We start from the raw sequence: 19,715 nt of genomic DNA on the forward strand, positions 1-19,715 counted from the left end.
TCGAAATGATTTATGCGACAAGTGGATAAAAAGTGAAATATTCGGTGATAGAAAAATTGATGGGGAAAATTCTTGGAAAATTGTCATGGGATCGTGGAACGTCCCTTTATCCTCGTTGGCGCGTGTTTTGCCGGGTAAAAGAATCCTGCGATTTTAGCGGTTCAGTTTGAACAGTGGAAGCCCGACGAGCCGTGGAATCAACCAACTCTTTTTTATCCTCTTTGCTGCTTTATGAAATTTTTCTTTTTTTTTTTTTTCCTTTTTTTGAACACGTAGATTCAATCTCTGCTTCCTACTTTTTCGCTTCCTTTGTAATATTCCCGGGTTGAACTATGGCACAATTAAAATCTTGTGATATTTTGGCTCTGCAATCGGTTCATTTTTCTTTCTTTCTTTCTTTTCTTTTTTCTTTCCTCGTTTCTCAATCGATGGATTCCTCTTTTGAGACTCCTCAGTTCCCGCTGATTTTGAAAATTTTACAATCATTTTTGAAAAATTGAAAATTCGACGTAAATATTTTCATTTTCATTCCTTTCGATAGAGAAATTAAAATATGAGATAAAATATTTTCTTAAATTCGAATGTTGGTAAATAATTTAAAAATTCCAACGATACGATATTTATTAAAAAAAATCTTTTAATCGTTCTCTCAAATACACGAACGACGAATCTCTCTCTCTTCCTCGCGAATTCTCTCTTTGGAATCGTTGTGAAAAAAAAAACGCGCGAAACACACGCCTCGAGTTTTACAGGCATCGGGAAATCCCCGACGATACTTAAAACGTGGTCGCGCTTTCCGTTTGGCCGCGTTCCAACGAAATTTCGCGTCGACCAGAAGCACAAAAGTCTACGCGCAAGAAAATTTATTTATTTTTTTTTTTTTTTTTTTGCGAACCGCCTCGAAATATTCCTTCGACGAAAACTCGCGCATCTCTTTACGAATCGGAGGAGATGCAAAAAGAAGGCAGGATTTTGAATTATCACGCGCGGAAAAAAAATGTTGTACCGTTCGGTTTTTCGGCGTCAGATCAATAATGAACTGATTTATCGAAAATCTTGGACCAAAACTCCGTTATTGTTTCGTTTCGATGTGAATGGAGGATATTAGATGAATAAACCGCGTGTTTTATATTGTCCATTGCGAAAGTAACCGTATCGTTTTTGGTGCAAACTTTGCATTGATCGAAAATTTTGATTACGGTTTATCGCGCAACTCGAAATGATGAATAATATTATTCTTTGATATTTTGGGTCCGATATATATATATATCTCGTTTCTATCAACGAAACGATAATCAATTACACGTTTTATCGTCGATACAAGGTGACCAATTCTCCCGAAAAATCATGCATTTATTCGCTGATTTATTTTCCCAAAACAAGTTTTCAAATTTGAAAAATTCGACAACAAAGAACGAAAGACGACATTGTCCATTATCTGATGCAGAATATCTATAATCGTTCTTAATCTTTGAAACTGGATTAATTAACCTCGCAAAAAGATCTTTTTATAATAATTTCACGTGAAATTAGATAGAGACGGACGCCCCCTCCTCTTGTTGCGTTTCTCCCCAATCGAGAAGAGAAGGGGTTGGGGGGATTTTCGCGCGGATTTTTCGCGGATCGCGCGCGTGTCGATGAAATATTTCCACGAGTGGCTCGTTAACGAGCTCGCGCCGTCCGCCGGGAATTTCGAGAACGCGAGGTTTTCAGCCTCGCCCCGCCCCGCTCATTATATATAACACCGTTCGTCATCCGATGATTCACGTTTCGAATAGACCGACACGTTCGTTTTTAGATCCGCGGTTGCTCTGGCCATCTGCGAAATCGAGAAAATTGGCCGTGAATCAGAGGGGGAGAAAATCAAGGAGGGGGAGGGGAGGGAACAAAGGAGGACAAGCGGCGGGTAACTTTAAGGGGTAGGGATTATTTCGAGCGAAGAGAGTAATGATGCGGAGGTGGTGATATTCGAGATGGGAATAACGTAATGGTGGAAGGATGTATTGTGTATTGGAGAGGGGAGTGGAGTAATGGATCTTGTGTATCTGTGGTGAAAAATTTGAAAGAGGAAGAGGAAGAGCGGGAAAAGTAATACGAATGCTTGTTGCGCGATAACAGTTGGGTAAAAAATAATTTTTCTTCGAGCAGAATTCGAGCGATGATTTGTCGAGAGGGGAAAGGTTTTATATAACTTTTTAAAAATCATCGACGAAAATAGAAAATGTCACCTCTATAAATTTCTTTCCTCTCTTTTTTTTCGAAACAAAGCGAGAAGTAACGAGAGCAAGAGGAGAGAAGTTTTATTTGGGAGCCTCTCTCGAATAAAAAACGGTCTTGAAACGTTTTAAAACGCGATTCAATACGATATAAATAGATTGAGAACAAAATTACGAATGAAATATGGCGTTCTACGTATCGTTGTTTCTCAATAAGTAAAGTATAGCATAGATTATACATATACGATCGTGTTTCGTATATTTCTTTTCTGATTGATTGAAAATCGAAAAAGAGATGTTGATCGATACAAATTAGAGACAACAAAATGCTTAACGTTCGGTAATTAAACACGAGGATTATCGCGGCCGTTTATTCGCGATAATTAAAGCAACGATTAAACACACCGTACCGTTCTCCTCCAACAATAATTCTAACCATTTACGTCCCACTCGTAACTCGTTGCACAAAGGAATTATTTAAAAAGGTTATTCCCCCTCCCCCCATAACGCAATATCGTTTAGCGATAACTTTCGTATTTTCCACTCATCGATGATCGCGATTACAAGCGCAGACAGCGCTTTCCACCTGACCTTATCGTTCTTTCAATTGCGTCGATTAATTAATTTTAATTACTTTGCACGTGCGTCACTTGTGTGAAATAGAATTAATCGTGTTTTATCGGTGGAAGCCTCGGTAATCGAACCTGATTCGCGAGCAATATTCAAATCGTGAGGGATTAATCAGGGCCCGATATTCGATCTTTCCGACCCAGCCGGTCGATATCCCCATTTTTATGCAACGTCGGCGTGGATATCGTTTGTATTCCCAATTTTTCCCCCCTCTAGGAATTTTGAACGTAGAAAGTTTGATTAAGCAGGGTTGATTTTTTCGTTTTTTTCGATCAACAATTCGATCGATAATAATTTGTTTGTTTCAATTCTTTCTCGGAAATTTTAAATGGAAATTTTTATATCGATCATGATGAATTCGTTTTTTCTCGATATATGAGATTTCAAAATAAAATTCTGGCGAATTTGCAAGCGTATTATTCGTAAGTGGAGAATACGCATTGAGAATGAAACGGTGAAAGTTATTATCGAGTAATCGCAAAAAGTACTCCGGAAAGTACTCCCGACATTTTCAACCCCGAAAATATATTCCAATCCTACTTGATCTTATTCGTACTTGAACTTCTTTTTCGATTTCGATTAGAAAATTTCGAGAAACGTTCTAAACAAAACGAGGAAATGAATAGTTGCTCTTTAAATATATCCTGGATTGCAGTTGCTCTCCGCGCGATTTAGGTGGCGCCAGGGAAAAATGGTAAATCCCCGCAAGCCGTTTATTGATCATAAACGAACGTTCCTGTAACATTTTATATGCTCTCTATCAGAGACTTTTTATTAAAACTTGTTGGACTGTGCCGACATCATCGAGTGCGAGGATACGATAATTTTTCTTCATCTGTAGTGTTAATAATAATAAAAAAAAAGTCAATCAGATAGTTTTTATCGACGATTATTAATTTCTTTTTCCTTGCTCACGCGTATCATACGTTACGTACATTGATTTGCATAATAGTAATAATTTTACTTACGTAATTCAATTTTATTCGTGATAATTCTCCAAAATAATAATAAAAAAAGAATCGCTTCATTTTTATCCGAATCTATTTTCCAAATTATTATTATCTTCAATAATGAGGGATATATTCGAAGTTGTTAACAAGATGAGGACAACGTACAATGATAGAGGTCGATCGAGAAAATTGGGGAAAGGCAAAGCGAAACGCATCTCCCTAATCGAGCAAGGAAAACAAGGCGCGCGAAGAGTTGCTTGCTATTCGCGCCAGTTTAACTTTAGTTCGCCTTCACCCAGGCTAACGTAACTTCCTCGATGCACCATCGCTGAGTTATAGCAGCGATGAACTCGGCTGAAATGTCTGCGAAAAAGTTCCCCCAGCCCTCTGACCGCTACTTTTCGCTTCGAGGCGACTTGGAAATTCCTCCCCCGCTGTCTCGTGCTGCGAGAGAAATTTGTCGGCGGCGAGTTTCGGCAAAACTCGAGCCATCTTTCACAATTTTATGAGAGTTTCTACGCATTCTTGGATTAAAAGGGTCGAATAATATTCGGATCTTTTCAGGAATAATTTTCTTTCTTCGCTATGTATAAATTTTGATTCCCAAAATTTGACACGTGATTTTCAATCTTTCTTTTTCGATAATGAAATTTTCAATTGAAAAAATTAGTAAATAAAAAGATATTTAGATATATTTGGATATATTTTCTAGTAATTGGATATTTTTTCGCGTAAAAATTACGCCGCGTAAATTCCTCTATGAAAAAAAGAAGGGAGGGGAGGGAAGAAGCCAAACTCCTAAAATATCAGTCATAATTAAACAGAGAGAAAAAACATGCAGACCTTGCACTTTAAAAAATTCAACCCTTCCCTCTCTCTCCCCACGGATCGATGCTGCTCACGATATACTCCCACAGTCTCCATTAGACCGTCCCACGATGGGCGTGAAAAATTCACAAAATTTCTCTTACGCGTTCCCTTACTCTTCCCAGACTCTGAAAGAAGAAAAAAAAAAAAGAAGAATAAGAAGAAACAAGAAAGAAAGAAAAAAGAAAAAATTCAAAAAAAAAAGAAGCGGTCGACTTAATATCCCGAGTACAAGGAATTCTTTGTTGGCTCGAACTTAATCTCCGGACGCATACACCAAGGAAGAAGAGAGGGAACATATATATATATAAAGAGAGAGAGAGAGAGAAAGGAAAACGAAATAAAAGGTTCTCTATCGCTAGGACGAATCATACCTCGTGTTCCCACGGGGATGTCGGTAGTACGTATCGTTCCATACCCGGTAAGAGGAATTCCAGACGGAAAAGCTCCACGACGTGTCGTCGCGGTGGCAATGTCGGTGCAGAGATATCGATCGGTCCAGGGGCTAGTCGCAGCTTCTCTTTAAGTCATCCGGGGCCCAGGACCACCCACGCGTCCGCCCCTGACGCTCCACCGCCTCCCCTCGCCCCTCGCTCCGCCCGCACAGCCCCGCAGTTTCCATCGCACCCTCGTCGCCTCTCCTCTCTCTCTCTCTCCCTCTCTCTCTTTCTCTATCCGTCTCTCTGTTCCTCCCTCCCTCGTTCGCGCACCAACCCTCTTTTCTCGCTTCGTTTCGCGTCGTCTTCACATTTTCGCTGTCGCTGGCTCTCCTCAAGGTTCCGCCGTATCGACGAGGATACCATTCTTTTATGCATTTCCGTGCTTTCGATCTTCGCACCCGCATATATTTCTCTTTCTCTCTCTCTTTCTTTCTCTCGATGCGATCGATTCTTTTTTCGTCGTATTCTTCTCTATTATCGCGGGCGTGGGTGTGATTGATCGACGGTGTGAAATTAGTGGAGAGAAATAACGTGCACGAGCGTGCAATTCGATCGTAATAATTTAAGAAAGTTTGTGTATCTTTAAGATGTACGAATGAAGAGATTTTTTTGTTTTTAATTAAGGCTGGGTTAAGAATAAAGATATTAAGAATTCAAGATGAATAGGATATATATATACGTTCAACTCGAACGGATTATATTCGTTTGATAAAATTGGATACATCTTAAACTTTGAGATGTAAAGGAAGAGGAGGATCTTCTTCTGCAGCGTCAGCCTCGTCAAGAAGCGTGTCACCTCGTAATTGGATTCATTGAATCCGGATCTTCCAGATTTAGCGTAACCCAATCAATCTCACTCTATTTCAGAATTCGAGCCTCGAAAAATCGGACGCAATAATAATCTCGTTCCATGGAATCTCGATGCGTCGATCCATCGATCAATCGGACGATGTAAAAATGATGGGGGGAGGGGAGGGGAGATGAAATTTCTCCTCGAACTTCTTCGATCCGATTTCCTCGAGGAAAAAAAAAAAAAAGAAAGAAAGAAAATCCGATCAATGAACCTGTACCCGCGATTGTGCTCTTCGTTCCTCCGCCGATCCTCGAATAATAGGTGCTCCCTATCGTCGGATCTCTTTGTTAATCTCTCAGGTCGACGTCTCGAGACGATCTGTTATTCATATCGACCCTCTCTCCCTCGCTCCGCCCACGCAGCCAGCCGGCTGGTCCTGTTTCTGTTGGTTGAATCATCATCCCGGCCTTTCGAAGCGCGCTTTCCACCTCTCTCTGGGAACTGTCCTCGCGCCTAGAACCCGCTTTGTCCCTTTCGAGCGGCAAGTGCCACTTGTCGCGAGTATTTTCGATGTTCACCCGCCAACTTGACACCGTTTGCACGCGTCCTCGCGAATTTTCCTTGCCCGCTCTTTGTCCGCTCCGTATCCGCTACGTGATTTTCGGATTTTCTTTTTTCTCGCTCGTTGAAAATTGTTCGTGGTTAGCCGACATACGAGGAGAGAAATTTTATCAGCAAAAAAATTGGAAATTTTTCCAAAGTTGTTCGAGTAGTTCTCTTCCATTGGTGATCCCTGTCCCCAACGTCTGATTTTTAATGTTTTACAACGAATCGATGATATCCAGAACGTTTTTTTTCTTTTTTACGTGATATTTGTAACAAATTCGATCCCGAAAGACGGGACTCTTCGTGAATTTCTATCCAATTATTTCGCCTTGAATTTTTGCATTGAAAGGCCGAGGATCGTGACTTATCCACCCCTAAGCGGCCCAATTTGATCTCGATTCGGAGCTGAAAATGTAAAACTCGCGAACAGAATCCACCAACGATTGTACTTCGACCATAGTCCCGAGTTCTCTTGCAACTTCTTTCTTCCGCCGCATATGCTGAAACTCTTCGAGTCCACCTAACCCAGATTCCTACTCTCTCTCTCTTTTTTCTTTTCTTTTTTTTTCTCTTTATACGTATTCACGTATATACGAAGGAACACTCGAGCAAATTTCAATATATCAATTCTTCATCCACGAGCATCGTACACAATTGCCCTTTCTTTTTATTAACCCCATTATACTCTTTATCGATCACAAGCCCAATTTGCAAAGCAGAGGATCTCCATGTTAGAAATTCTGTTTTAGACAGAGTTTGTTTTTTCTTTAAATTAAACAAGTAAAGTACTACTTGAAGAAGTACTTTCGGGGAAACATAACATAATGGGTAATTTGCAAAATTGAGAACAGGATAACTTGGGAATAACGAAACATCAGTCTTAGATTAAAATTGATCCGATAAAAAAATCATAATTTCGATATTATCCTCGAATAATTTTGCAATCATCCCCTAAATCTGACGATGAGAAATTAAGAAAAAGTAAATGAATAAATAAATAAGAAGGAATAAGGAAGCAGGGTCAGCCTTTATACGCGTTTCCACATTTCCAGAAGCTTTTCCCACCCCCGTGTTTCTCGCAGGAAGCCACGAGTATCGATCTCTCAGCCTCGTATACGAAATCTCCCTCTCCACACCCGCTACGTCTCGTTCATTATACTTGTTCCAAGGTGGTTGGATGGAGAAGGTTGTCAGGAAGGGTGAAGAAGGTATGGAAGAGTTGAGAAACTGAGACGAGGAGACTTCGCATTTGTTCGTAAACGCGGTCGAAGATAATGACAGAGGGGGTTATCTGCTCGAATTTACGCGACTTTTTCCGCGATGCTTCGAGTTTATACGATCGCGAAGCGAACTCGATCGATTCTTGACGTGTTGACCGATGAAGGAAAGAATGACGCGGATTGAGAATTTTTTTGAGAGCGGATAATCGTTTCTCTCGAAATTTTATACTGTGAAAGTGAAATACTTTGGTAATCAGATATCATGTAATGTGACAATTCATAAATTTATCGTCAACTTTTCTTAAAATATTTCCTATTTAATTCGAGTTCGAACGAGGAGGAGATAAAACAGACCACGTTCTTCTACGATATGGATAAGTGTGAACGACTGGATCATTGATTCGCGATGAAAAGATATTACAAGAATTGACAAATCAGCCGGGATATGGGTCCCCTCGGGATATCGTGTTTTTTTACATCCTCGGCCGTCGTTCGATTTGTCGCCGATAAAAGCTTGGAACGGTCACGGACCATCTGCGAAGCTTCTCCCCAAGATCGGTGGAATAATAATATGTCGAGAGAAAGAGTGGCCGTAAAAATCGAACGATAAAACGTCGCCGTTACTCAAAAACTTCCGGCCATTTGAACTATAATGCAATCCCTTGATGAGAGGGGTAGCCTTATTTAAAAAAAGAAAAAAAGCAATTCACCTTTTCCCTTCTCTATGAATACCTAGAATACTTATTTGCCGGAGAAATGAGAGGAATTATAAAAGGGGAGGTAATTTAACCGCCTCGTCTCTTCGCGAAACTTGATCTCGTTCAAAAGCGAAGTTTCGCGAGGACTAAAAAATCGTTTTTTATCTTTTCGAAGACTTCATTTTCTCTTCCCGCCCACGCTCTGCTATGAATAGATTCCCTTTCGCGTATATTGCCGTTCGAGGGAAAGGGAGGATATTTATTATTGGAGTTATTAAAATTGATAAGAAAGCACCACTTGTTATTTTCTCGCGCGGTAAAAATGGGGGAAGAAAAAAAAAATTTGATATATCTAAATGTGTAAAAGAAATTTTCAATTTTGGAAAAATAACGAAAATCCCAAATTCCATTCGCGCACAATTTCATATACGCACGTTCGATTTCCGTTCCACCACTTTAAAATACATCCCGCTTCCATAAATAAGCTACACTTTCTGAGCTACACTACACCGTCTCGAAGTTTCACAATTTTAGCGATAGGCGAGTATCTCGTTTTAATTTCCTCGGCGGAAATGACGCAAAAATTCATACGAGCCCTTTAAAACTCGGTCGATAACGCGTGGTCCGATATTCGGAAGGGATGCAACCCCTTGGCGGGAGGCGGCCAGCAGCCGAGGTCCTCGCTTTAGTAGAATTTATAGCTGTGCCGATATTAAAACGCAAATGTAATTTACGAGCGTGCAGCTGTTGTCGACGTGGAGGCGTGCGTGCGCGCGCGCGCCGTATCAATCGGTAAAAAAGGATGAAATGAAATGGCCGATTCCCACGTGGATGACCGAAACGAAAATCCCGCCGGCGGGTAACGAAGTTACCGTGCCTGTTCGTCGACGTGACGAGCTTTCGCTCGGTGAAACTCGACCGTGGATTTCTTTTTTCTTTTTTTCCCTTTCGTTGCCGGCGAAATCGATACCATTTTCTTTTCTCCTCTTTTTCTTTGCGTCCCCTCTTCTCTCTCGCTTCCTTTTCCCTCTTTTGTAGACTTTTATTTCCTTTCCTTCTTTCCTTTTATTTTATTTTATTTTTTTTTTTTTTTTGCTCTTCCTTTTTTTTCCTTCTTCTTCTTTATTTTTGATTTGTTCTTGATTTGATTTGTTCTCTCTGTGGGAATTTTTTTTAGTGGTGAAAAACCGAGATTTAGGAGATTTTTTTTTCTTTTGTATATGCGCGTGTATGTAAAATAGTTTTAAAATTCGGTGAATTTTGGCATTATGAATTTAGGGCAATGTATAAGTAATTGGCAGGGAAGTATGAACTTGCTGAAAACTTAAAAGTTTAGAATTTTAAATTTTGAAATTGAAGATATTTATGATAGTAGGTGAGTAGATTTGATATATTCTCTCTTATAAAGTAATTATAAAGTAATTTTTTAAACGAACTGCATTAAAAATTATTTACACATTAAATCACGTAATAAAGAATTATTTTTCTGAGAATATTGTTCGAGTTTCAACCAAAGAAAGATAGAATTATTCCGAAATTTAGTGTTGTTTTCCACTATTATTTATGAGAAAGAATAATAAAAATACGTAAGTTTATTTAGGTCAAAAAACAAAATTGACTTCGAAATCTCAATGAAATATAGTTTCAGAAATGGTTCGAATCGAATGTCATATTTTTCCATTAAAATCAAACAACTTTTTCCTATTCCCGATAATTTGAAAAATGTTTCCCCGACTGCAACTATGCGCATTGGAAATATATATCATTTATCAAAATATATTAAACTCTATCAATTATTATATAAAATCACGTATCCATTTCTCCCATATGTGTCACCAATAAACACACACTGATACAAATTACCGTGAACATTAAATTAAATTGATTAAATTAATTAAAAAAAAAAAAGACGAGTCGAATTCAATCATCGAAATTTCCAACGAATACCAGCAATATCTTGTTGAAAAAAGAAAAACTATTGAAGAATTTTGTAGAAAAACATTTGAATGGATTTCGCTCGGGCAACTACCCTTCAAAAAACGATCACCTCGATTTTCTCGATTAACTTCGTCGAGGCAAGGCGAAACGAACGAAGGGCGAATTAAATTTTTATCGCGTGATATTGTCGCGTATATAGCTCGACGATTTTACCTTTTATTATTTTTTTTTTTTTATACAACGACTCGATGAACTTTATTAACGCGTTCGAGGCTGGAAACCGCCGAGACTGGTGAAACTTTTTTAAATGGGGGGAAGGGAATAATCGCGGGACCGATGAAATTTATATTTCTCTGCAACGATATTGATACACACAGCGTCACTGTCGCTGCCATTTACGATATCATCGAACGCGTGTTTTTACGTATGGAAACACGCGAAAGTGTGTTGGAGGATCGACGCGTCCATTATTCATTTCTATTACGATACACAAACGTTAATATTTTATCATCCAGTTTAATTCCCATCGTTCGACGTGAATGGCTCGTTTAAATTTTTCCCTCCAAAGTGTTGTTAACCTTCGCTACTTGATCGTGAATGGCTATCCGCGTTTGTTTAATTCCGTTATTTTGTTGTTATCGTTGGTTATCGCGGAGTGAAAGGGATACAATTATAATTAATATGTGGAAAATTTAGATTAAATTAACGTGTATGAAGTTATAAAAATTTATAATCATACATATGAAGAAAGTAAGGATCATCTTTATTAATTAGAGATTGCAATTATAGAATTGTGATATTGAGAAAACTGAGAGTTTAAAATATTTTTATATCTCTCTTAATGCCAGATGTAGAAAGGAGAAAATTGAGGATTTTGGTTTCTTAACGATGATTCTTTCACTTGTCTGAGTTTACTTTCGTTATATATTCATTTACTTTCATACTCGCATAAACGAATCCTCCCTATTCGAATTTGAGCAGAATTTCCCATCCATCAAACGGTATCTTTCCTTTGTAAATCGATCTACAAAAACATGCGTCTACTTTCACCCTTCTTTTTCTCATATTATTAATCATAGAATCTTCGTCGATCGTTTCTGTTCACGTATAACGTTTCCAAAAAAAAAAACCCTCTTGATCTCGTTCCTCGTTCTGACTATATCGATCGACGTCGATCTCTAACCGGTGCGTCTATTCCACAGAGTGGAGTCGCGTGATCGTGGCGCAATTTCGCACGTGCGCACACGCCGAGAAAGAAAGAGAAGAAGAGAATCTGGCAAAAAGGAATGGCTGGAGGAAAGAGAGAGAGAGAGGGAGACGGTATCGATATCGATTTTCTGGAAAACCGGCCTCGCGTGCCTCCACGAATCTAATTTCCATGCGACGGATCTGACCGTCTGTGTCTGTCCTATTATGTTTGCGAATTATCTGTCGCGAGATTAGAGCGAGATAATTTTCGGGTCGCCGTGGGAAGCGTATATCGTGCAACTAAACCATCCAGTTATCTCTGTATTTGTCTCAAGCCTTAATTTATCTCGAATTCCGGCTTCTTTCCTCTCCTTTCCCTCCTGCCAATTAACTTGATCTCGTCTCTCCCTCCCCTCCCTATTACAGTCTGTCTCGCGTTTTAACTAATCTCCTCTCTGTGTTCTCTGTGTTTCAGGTAAGTGTCCAGTAAGACTTTCTGATACATAAGGGTACGAGCGGCCTGGTGATACGGTACGCCCGTGAGTCACGCCACTGTTGTAAAATTTATCGAGGAGAATTTTTTTCTTTCTCTCTTTCCTCCTATTTTCGACTCGAAATCGTGATCCACGGTGGTTAGAATTTGTACGGGCGATTAGAGTTGCGGGGGAAAGGAGGGGATTGTTTCGATAAAGGGAAGGGGATGTTCAATCCTCTCTTTATAGATCATTGCGTATTTTCTTTCTTTTTTTTTTTTTTTTGTTTTGCTTTAACCACCGTGAAACGCCTTCGTTCGCGAGTATTATCGAGTATTTGGTTTAATATTGATGTTGTTAATATTAGGAATGGAGATATATACGATAATTTAATCGTGATAATAGATGCGATCGTACACGGATAATTTATTAATTACCGGAGAATTAATCCAAATTACAATTATGCAATATCGTACATTAATGTTACGAGGTAAATTGCAAATGTCAAAATATATTATTTTATACACGTTTGGTTTAATTTAGTTTTTCTTTTTCTTTTTTTTTTTTAACGAATAAATACAATTGAAAATTATTAATTTCGAGATAGATTGGGATAAAATATCGGATACCTTTCGCGACCACAAAAGATTTAAGCGTGCTGTATCATTTATCTTAGCAGACAAGTCTGTCCAGAAATCGAATATACTCCGCAATCCAATGATACGTTGTGTCCGGTCTTTGAATCGCTCTGGGGTCAATAAGTTATCAGCGATAAAATTTTGGGTCAAAGTATCTTCGAGGATTCTAGAATTGATTTAAAAAAAGACTGAACACTCAACGAGTATTCAATTATTGTTAAAGAAAAAAATATATATATATACAACTTTTAATATCGAATTAAAAATTCATAATCCATTCATAATCGTTATTATTAGAAACGATGATTGTTACACGTGTATATCGTAGATGAGAGTAACGCGTAAACCGCATTGACAATTTTTTTACGACATGTAAATCCGTGCATCGAGAATTTCAAGGTGAATGAAAACAAAACAAGAAAGTCGCGAGGCTAATATCAACCTTCGAGATCTTCTCTCGTGAAAGTTCGTTAGACGAGGACAAAACTCGATTCTCCCCCCTCCCCATTTAAACTCGTTTAAAAGTTGATTCGTTTTGCCGATCGAGGACTGTCAAATCGACATTCATCCGACTTGGATCGATTTATTCCTTTTCTTTCCTCCCCTTTGATTTTCTAACAATTTTTTTTTTCTTGATAAAAAGTAAACTTGGCTCGAGACCTCGAGGATTCGGGTTAGAGACGAAAGATTGAATAATTCAAAGGAGGGAGGAAGAAGATGGTTGAAAGGAAGTAACGAGGATGAACAAGTTTACCTATGATAACTTGTATAATGGTGAACTTTGTTGCCCCTTTAACTCGTCGCATTTTCTTCTTTGAGATAATTTGAAATTGAAATTTTTCCCTTCAAAGACACGCAGACGGACGTGTATATCTGGTGGAGACGATAGAACGCTTAGAACGATTAAAACTTTGAAACGGGAATAATTGAATTTAAAATTTTAGAATGGAAAAAAAGAAAGGCATAAATCTCTAATTTCAATTTGTTCTCTATCTAATTTGTTTGAAGATCACTCAATCCTTGACGGGAAAATTTAAGTTGACAAAATTAGAAAATGAAATTATCATTTTATTACGAAATTGGTATTCGTATAGAATTTTTCTTTCGGAATAATACATTTCTTGTATCGTTTACTACGAACTGACACACATTTATGCTATTGATATAATATTTATCGGTGTTTACACACGATATATATATCGTAGATATAGAATCAGTGGAAACTAAAATTAATCTTTCTACGATCCATTCTACGATCAACAAAAACACTATACTCGACCTAATAATTGAATAATGTGATTAATTATGTTGAGACCAGATATAAACAATCGAAGAAAAAAGAAAAGAAATTATCATCCACCATCTCATTTCCACAAATCAATGAAAACATAAATATAATTATCTCTTATAATTTATTTTAAATCAAAATTTACACTGGATGGAAATTCGGATCGCTTCCTCTTCAGGGATCGAAAATCGAAGATTATCCAAATATATATAATAGAGTTGAAAATGAATGTTGAAGAAAGATGTCCAAGATTAGACAAAAAGAAAAAAGAAATTGATCGACTGACAAAACGTTGGTATCCTGGATTGGACTAATTGAGAAATTGGGCTAATTGAGAAATTAAATATATAAATTACAATGTAATTAAAGGGTGATTCTCCTTTGACCCTCGCCGATTAATAATTATAGAACGTGCATCGATATTAAATTGCGAATAGAATTTCAAAGACGAGCACTCACCCGTCGTTACTTGCAGCACAATATCAAATAGAAACACTTAGGGACGAGCACACAAAGCTCTCTATCCTTCGCGTCGTCGTTGCCACGCTCTACTAGGAATGTCAATTATTCTCGAATGGAATTTGCCCCCCTCCTCGACGGATACTCCTTCCGTTGATTGCTCGAATACTTGTACCGTGAAGGATCTGTTAAATTCGTTGCGCTTTGTATACATGTTGCCCCTTTGTCGTCGTGTTTCTTCCCCTTCTTTCGGGATCGTTCGTTTCCATCGTGGATCGAAGTGGAGAATCGAATTGGAGATCTAGAAAAATGTAAATGGATTAAATTAATTAATTTTCGTTCGTTCATTGATTCCTGTTATGATTTTCACAAATCAAGCCGTATTATTATTCATGGAAACGTACGCATCCGAGAAGAGAACTGGAACGAAGCAAGTTGAAGTGAAATTACTTCGTATCTTTTCTCTTTCGCTTCGTTTCAATAAAAATACTTAAAAACTTATTTCTTATCTGCTACGATAAGAGATTCCATTTGCGTACTTAATTTGCAACTCGATTGTGGATGTCGTGAAATAATAATTGCGAGCTAAATAACAGAGTTAGCATATAAGATCCCGCGAAAGAAGTTTAAAAATTTTCGTCTCGTGGAAAGAAAAATTTTACGGGCTTCTTCGCTCGGGATTCTGTTCGTGGATTCAACGATTCCGGAAATGGTCATCTTCGCGCACGAGATATTTATAAAGCGATAATACCGATTTAACTGAACGTTTTCTTATCATCGATAACAGCGTGCAATTTTAATTGACACGATCGTACACGTATCGTGCGAACAAAACGATCTCTCTCGATCGATTTTTAATTATTCCCTCGTAATTATCTCGAGAGATCGCGGAAGAGAGCGATTCTTTAATGAGGGGAAAAAGTGAAATGTTCGACGCGGAAATTAAAAATCCAATTACATTGTAATTGTTATGAGAGAATAAACAGGATAACGCTTGGATATTTGCTTGGATGTTGAGCGAGGAAAATAAAATCGCGGGAGAAGATTATCGGGAGAGATTAAGATTGCATGTTTTTTTTCTTCTTTTAATATTTATAATAATTCTACGTGGGATATTTCATGCTTTCTCTCTTTTTAAAGATTATCGAGAGTCAAGTACGATCCGATATCTTTTATTAAGTCGTTAAAAAATTTCTTCTCTTACCGATACCTTATTATTATTAAGAAGAAAAATCTCTTTCATTCGATCGACGTCCAGAAGAAAATCAAAATCCAGATCAAAATTTCCCAGATTTTCCAGAAGCGGAATGAGCGACACTCTTCGTCCTCCACCGTGATCCCATTAAACGCATTCCACGTATATATATATATATATCTATAAAGGATCATTTCATGCAATTAAGGGGCAACGATTGAGGCCGATTCTCATTCAAGTGGTGACAATGAAACAATAACTCGGACGTAACTTCTCCGATTCGTCGTAATCGTTACCATCCATCCATTGTCGTCTCGTGCCAGCCCGCGATCCCACGTGAGATTCATTATCCAATCTGGTGACACAGTTCCTCCCGTTTCTCGAAAGTCTCGCACGTTTGCGCACACGGTTATATTCGAATCGGTGTGTTACGTGGCTCGTGATGACGCTTCCGGTTCTATCGTGGTCGTTGGCCTCGCAGCTTTCGAGAAATTGTACCGCTTCTTACAATTTACATCGTGACAATTTCTTTCGATCGTTGCTGGGCAAGATTAGAAAGATAGAAAGAAATTTTGGGGAAGGATAAAAACTTGGTAGCAATTACTTTTTAAACAATTTTCAACGAGATAACAGTTACAAATTGATTAGCTATTTTCCAGAATTTTATTTCAGGTATTTTTTGTTTCATTCGAAGCAAACGGTGAAGTAATGAAGCGTATATCAAACCCGTTCAAACGGGTTTTTTCTATTTCTCCACACCTTTCCACACCGCCAACAACGTTCATCATTGTTGCCGTTCCTTTGTGTCTCCTCGTACTCCCCTCACTACCTCTCGTAATATCTTTTCGGCAGGCGTACCTTTTGCTCGCCAATATGGCGCCCGTTGCTCGCTGCAGAATCTGACCTGAGTTCCCTACGCAGGTATCGTGACCCTGGAATTAAGCGGTTCCAGCGCTAAGAAACCCGTTCATCAGTCCCTTTGGGCTGGATCTCTTTCTCTCTCTCTCTCTTTCTCTCTCTCTCTCTCTGAGAAACCTGGTCAGCCGGCTCTGGAATAGAGAGCCTCGAAATTCTTCGACTGTGAAACCATTGCTCGTGAAAATCATGGATACTGTATCCTCCACGGAATTTATTTTTCTTCTCCTTTCGTCTTTGCGTTATTGGAAGGAAAATCGGGATACATTGACGTGTGCGTGGAAAGAGGCAAGAGTTTGGAAATTAATATCGGTTATAATTAATTGATGTTGTAGCATGGATTGGAAATTATGCCGTGTATTTTGAATAGATAGGTTTGGAGCAATAGATGCTCGTTTTGCGGATGGAGTAATGTGGGGGGGTTCGTTTGTTGCCGATGGTAATTGTTCCGTGATAATTATTGGTTCGCTGGAACAACATCTCTGAATTAAATTTATTGGCGGTGTTGAACGTGATTTTCTTCCTCGTGATCGAATTATTTTTATAAATTTAATCATTATATTGATATCTCGATTTTACGTATTGGGATTAAAAGTTTATCGTTATTATTTTCTCTTCGAAAGATTTTTTAATAAAATATAAAGGATAGAAATCTAAGAAATTCGTTGTGATTCGGCTTGATTTCTGCAATGATTTTGCATTATTTATTCGTCCTCTTGCAAACTGTTACTTTCCACGAGACAACGTTGCGCTTGCTTATTGTGCTGCTGTTTTAGTCGGTGCAGCTGCAGCTGCACCGACTGTCTCTCCCTTATCTCGCTTATATTGTTCCCATACTTGGGGATCTCTTGATGTTCGATTGCAGATAGCCCTCGTTATACACACTCGATGACGAACCAACAGTCAGTCACGAAACTCCTTCCTTCCTGTATCGAACGAATCTTTATTAATATGAAATCATTCTAACTTTCGAAGAAACAGAGAATGAGATTTCTTCGGATTAAAAATATTAACGTGATGGATTTTATTTTATCTGTTTAAAAGATCGGAAAATTTATAATGGCATAATTCAATTTCGTAATAAATAATAATAATTAATTGAACTTAAGAAGCATCATCGATATAAAATATATACAGGCGACAGGAATGTATCTTCATTTAATAAATTCGAGATTTAATTTAATATTAAGTGGTATAATATATCTTTCTCAAAAAAAAATCCACCCTCTTTCCATGAAACGAAAGATCATTCGAATCGATCTTCAGAGAAAGAGGGATCTACGCTCTAGACTCCAGCGATACTTTTTTTCTTCCTTTTTCTTTTTTTTCGTTTCTCCGTAAGTCGACCTACTATTATCCAGGTTACAGGCCCGAAAATAGCTAGACAGAGCCGGTAATAAATGGTATTCGTTCGAGACCGAACCGCAAAACTTCGAGACGCGACTCGACGTCCGCTCCGCTCTGAAAATAATACGTCTCGGCTTGTTCTCTGTCGTGTTCCGGCCCGTGGAAACGTTTGGACCGTTAGCCGTTACGGTGTCGAGCTAAATTGTTCGAGCTATCCGTTGCTTGTTTTCTGCGATTTCGCGATAATTAATCACAGTTGAAAGAAAAAGAAAAAAAAAAAGAAAAGAATTTAAATCGCGATATTAAGAGCGATGCAATTTTGAAGATTTTTTTTGTTTCTTTTTAGATTTAAATCAACGGATTTCCTATGACGCAATGCTCGTGAGATATTCTCGCGGAGTACGTTACAGTGTCACACGGTGTCACTGTTGCGAAAATTACAACGATATCGCGCCACTCGTTCGCGAGTTTTTTAATCTAAGCTTTTACGCTGAGTTAAGTTATTCTAACTTTAGCTCGGGCTAAACAAGGTTGAACACGACTGAATCGTAAATTTTCTCTCCCTCTAAATACTCCGATATCTCTTTTTCGTTTCTTAATCGAAACCTGGAAAATCCCTTGCGTTGTTGTTTCGTTTCGATTCTTCGTTTCCGCTTTTCTCTCGAAACGTGCTCGTTCCGAGGGAAAATTTTGGGAAAATTGAATCGCTTTTTTTATGGAAAAGAAATTGAAAAAAAAAGAAAGAGAGAAAATAGAAGCTGGCCATGTATTTTGCTTTTCTTTTTCCTCTCATGTGGACGATCACATGTTACGAACCTCTAATCTCCACAAAAAAACGTACACGTACGTTATCTGCAAATCACACTGCTAATCCATCAAAGTCGGTTCTAATGAAAAATGATCGACTTAAGAGAAACATTCCTCTCGATACGCAAGGTCCATTAGGTAGTTAAAAAAAAAAAAATGCCTCGATAATCGATTTTCCCCTCGCGCGAGAAGGGAACCATTTTATGTTTCTTTCACCACCTCGCATCTGCCAGTCGAGAACCAGTCGAAACATCTTTCTATAAAAAAAAAAAAAGAAAAATTAATTCAACGTGTTCGAAAGAGGGAATAGGGATCCAGTTAGATTCCGTGGTTTGAAAGCTCCCTCTGTTCCTGCTTTCGAAACAGGATATATATATATTTCTGTCGAGTTTCTACAAGAGTGTCATCATTCGCGTTTTGTAAACGTTTCTGCATACAATTGCTCAAAAGCCTTTCAATGGAGCTGGCTGTAAGGTATATCTGGGTGTGTGCTTCTTTGGATCATTTTTCTCCATTCCTTGTTTATAACTGATACAACAAATTCGACAAATTTTCTTTACGTCGTGATTTTGAAAGTTGAGAAAGTGAAACTCGAAATTATTTCGCTGTAAAGTGAGTATAGGAAAATGCAAAAGTGGTTGAAATTACTCTTATTTCGAGAAGAAATCCACGTAACGGAACTTTCTCGATTATTTAAATCTAAGTACTATACCCGTTGTATAATTCAAATCGCAAGACTTTCTATTATTTATCTCTCGCAATCGCGTGGATAAAACTCGTGTTATTCGTCGTGTATGCAACAATTAACTTTTAGGGTATGATTGAAATCTGTGCGCGCTAGAAAATGTAAATTGAGAGTGATTAATAATAAGTCGAGACGCGGATTAGTTATTATGATCGGTTCGACGATTATTGTTACGTAAGCATAAATTAGAGTACTCGACTTCACCGATTAAACGAGCGGGTTCGAAATTCGATTTTTCCACTGATTGAGACAATCACGCGAGGAATCCCGGAAAAGGAACGTACAATTTTATCGAAACCACT

At 38.3% G+C, this 19,715-nt stretch overlaps 1 protein-coding gene across 14 annotated transcripts in view; it reads left to right on the forward strand.

Moving 5' to 3' along the window:
• The window catches only part of LOC107997269 (RNA binding protein fox-1 homolog 2), a 299,964-nt gene that overhangs the window by 137,820 nt on the left and 142,429 nt on the right, over nucleotides 1–19,715 (forward strand). The window contains exon 1 of one of the 14 annotated variants that reach the window (XM_062072509.1): nucleotides 12,059–12,077. The exons of the other annotated variants lie outside the window; for them this stretch is intronic. The gene's annotated coding sequence lies outside the window, so the exon portion shown is untranslated. Of the gene's footprint in view, nucleotides 1–12,058; nucleotides 12,078–19,715 lie in introns of those variants that run through there. 14 annotated transcript variants of the gene reach the window in all.

Source organism: Apis cerana, linkage group LG3 (genome assembly GCF_029169275.1).
Source record: "Apis cerana isolate GH-2021 linkage group LG3, AcerK_1.0, whole genome shotgun sequence".
NCBI lineage: Eukaryota > Metazoa > Arthropoda > Insecta > Hymenoptera > Apidae > Apis > Apis cerana.